The 3,426-nt window shown below is 43.9% G+C and overlaps 1 non-coding gene across 1 annotated transcript; it reads left to right on the plus strand.

The window, feature by feature from the left end:
• Positions 1-1,006: 1,006 nt before the first annotated feature.
• Positions 1,007-1,113, plus strand: LOC129715324 (U6 spliceosomal RNA). The gene has a single exon (XR_008726481.1). It is a non-coding gene; the product is annotated as a U6 spliceosomal RNA (small nuclear RNA).
• The last annotated feature ends 2,313 nt before the right edge of the window (positions 1,114-3,426 follow it).

A 3,426-nucleotide genomic window follows, 5' to 3' on the forward strand; every position in this document is an offset into this window, starting at 1 on the left:
CCGAGATGTGCTTTCCCAGCCTCACATGCTGCTTCCTGTCTTTCAGGAAGCTGGTGATCCACCGACAGAGGGGTTCAGGCACAGTCAACTCGGAAAGTTTGGAGTGTACTAGCTCTGGGACAATGGTATTGAATGCAGAGCTAAAATCAACAAACAGGATATTCGCATAGGTCCCCTGGTGGTCTAGTGCAGGCCCAGGTTGACTGCATCATCCACAATCTATTGGCCCAATATGCAAACTGCATAAGATCCAGCAGAGGGATTGTGATAATTTTCAGCTTGGCCAGCACAAGCTTTTCGACTGTCTTTATGACTACAGAGGTCAGGCCTGTTGTCATTAAGACAAGTAATCCTTGACTTTATGGGTACAGGGACAACAGTGGAGACTTTGAAGCAGGCAAGGACAGTACATGTGTGGTAAATTGGATTAGTAAGTATGCAGATGATACTAAGGTGGGGTTGTGGATAATGAAGTAGATTTTCAAAGTCTACAGAGAGATTTATGCCAGTTGGAAGAGTGGGCTGAAAGATGGCAGATGGAGTTTAATGTTGATAAGTGTGAGGTGCTACATCTTAGCAGGACAAATCAAAATAGGACGTACATGGTAAATGGTAGGGAATTGAAGAATGCAGGTGAACAGAGGGATCTGGGAATAACTGTGCACAGTTCCCTGAAAGTAGAATCTCATGTAGATAGAGTGGTAAAGAAAGCTTTTGGTGTGCTGGCCTTTATAAATCAGAGCATTGAGTATAGAAGTTGGGATGTAATGTTAAAATTGTACAAGGCAATGGTGAGGCCAATTCTGGAGTATGGTGTACAATTTTGGTCGCCTAATTATAGGAAGGATGCCAACAAAATAGAGAGAGTACAGAGGAGATTTACTAGAATGTTGCCTGGGTTTCAGCAACTAAGTTACAGAGAAAGGTTGAACAAGTTAGGGCTTTATTCTTTGGAGTGCAGAAGATTAAGGGGGGACTTGATAGAGGTCTTCAAAATGATGAGAGAGTGCTCGCTTCGGCAGCACATAAACTAAAATTGGAACGATACAGAGAAGATTAGCATGGCCCCTGCGCAAGGATGACACGCAAATTTGTGAAGCTTATTTAATTAAAAAAAGATAATAAATAAATAAATAAAATGATGAGAGGGATAGACAGAGTTGACGTGGATAAGCTTTTCCCACTGATAGTAGGGAAGATTCAAACAAGGGGACATGACTTGAGAATTAAGGGACTGAAGTTTAGGGGTAACACGAGGGGGAATTTCTTTACTCAGAGAGTGGTGGCTGTGTGGAATGAGCTTCCAGTGAAGGTGGTGGAGGCAGGTTCGTTTTTATCATTTAAAAATAAATTGGATAGTTATATGGATGGGAAAGGAATGGAGGATTATGGACTGAGCGCAGGTATATGGGACTAGGGGAGAATACGTGTTCGGCACGGACTAGAAGGGTCGAGATGGCCTGTTTCCGTGCTGTAATTGTTATATGGTTATATGGTTATGTTTGCAGGGACTGGTTAAAAATGTCTGTATAGACCGGTGCCAGCTGTTTGGCATAGAGCTTAAGATGTGAAGGGAGTGAAGAGTCAATCTGGAAAAGGTACTGAAAAGATTAACAAGGATATTGCCAAGACTTGAGGTCCTGAGCTACAGGGGAAGATTGGGGCTGGCTATTGTTTGGAACAGAAATGGATGTGGGGTGACTTTATCGAAGGGTATAAAATCATGAGAGGAATAGACCTGGTAGATGCACAGAGTCTCTTGCCCAGAGTAGGGGAAACTGGGACCAGAGGACATAGGTTTAAGGTGAAGGGGAATGATTTAATAGGAATTTAAGGGGTAACTTTGTTTACAAACAGGGAGGTGGGTGGATGGAATAAGCTGCCAGAGAAGGTAGTTGAGGCAGGGACTATCCCAAGGTCCATGAAACAGTTAGACAGGTACATGGATAGGAAAGGTTTGGAGGGATATGGACTGGGTGCAGGCAAGTGGGACTAGTGTAGCTGGGGCACTGCATCACTCACTCTTTGTTCTATGGTCTTTATGTTCAATTATTGATATAATATTTAATAACATATTTTATATATAAGCAATGTGAAAAAAATAATAAATACAATTTAATAATAAATAAAATATTAATAATAAATAAATATTAATATTAAATTAAATAAAATATGATATATAGAAACATAGAACCATACAAAATAGATGCAGGAGGAGGCCATTTGGCCTTCGAGCCAGCACCGCCATTCATTGTGATCATGGCAGATCGTCCCCAACTGTACACTCATCTGGTGCTGCATGGTATGGGATGAAATGTCTCCTTGAAAATCAGTCGCTCGACTTTTAGACAAAGTCAACATTCAGCAAAATCTGGAGGTGTGCGATTCCGGTCCTTCGTCCCACAATGTCTGTGCTGCACATGATGCCAAGACCATCGTAGTTTAGTTTATTTTTTACTTAGAACATAGAAACATAGAAAATAGGTGCAGGAGGAGGACATTCGGCCCTTGGAGCCAGCACCGCCATTCATTGTGATCATGGCTGATCGTCCCCAATCAATAACCCGTGCCTGCCTTCTTCCCATATGCCTTGGTTCCACTAGCCCCTAGAGGTCGATCTAACTCTCTCTTAAATCCATCCAGTGATTCGGCCTCCACTGCACTCTGTGGCAGGGAATTCCACAAATTCACAACTCTCTGGGTGAAAAAGTTTTTTCTCACCTCATCCTTAAATGGCCTCCCCTTTATTCTAAGACTGTGGCCCCTGGTTCTGGACTCGCCCAACATTGGGAACAAATATAAGCCCAGTCGATCATAAGGTTCATAAGGTTTATTTATTGTCACATACACCGATTGGTAAAGTGAAATTTCACTGGCCAGGTCAGTCATTCAATTTTTAAAAAAGCAACAAACTCAAAAAACACATTTTAACATAAACATCCATCACAGTGATTCCTACACATCCTTCACTGTGATGGAAGGCAAAACTAAAGTTCAAGTCCTTCATTTTTTGTTCTTCCTTGGTCGGGGGACTCAAGCTCCCTGTTGATGGGATGGTCTTGAGTCCTGTAGCTGGCGGCGTTCGGGCCATCCGCATCGAGGCGTTCAGCTCCCACATCGGGTGTATGTCAGGTCCCCCACGCCGGGCGATCAAACGTTACGTCGGGGCTGGACGAACCTTCTGTGGCGTTGGAGCTCCCAACTAGCCTCTACCAAGACTGTGAGCCCTTGATGGTGTCCACAGGCCGCTGTGGGAGCGATCCCAGGCAAGGGATCCACTCCGATGTTAAATCCGTGCCCCGCGGTGGGGCCCACGACATCCGAGGTGGCTTTTCAACTCCATCGATGGTAGGCCGCAGTGCCCGGGGAATGTGATCCGACATTTGATCACATCTCCGGGAAGGTAAGGACCTAAAAAAAAGTTTT

Source organism: Leucoraja erinacea, unplaced genomic scaffold (genome assembly GCF_028641065.1).
Source record: "Leucoraja erinacea ecotype New England unplaced genomic scaffold, Leri_hhj_1 Leri_111S, whole genome shotgun sequence".
NCBI classification, from domain to species: Eukaryota; Metazoa; Chordata; class Chondrichthyes; order Rajiformes; family Rajidae; genus Leucoraja; species Leucoraja erinaceus.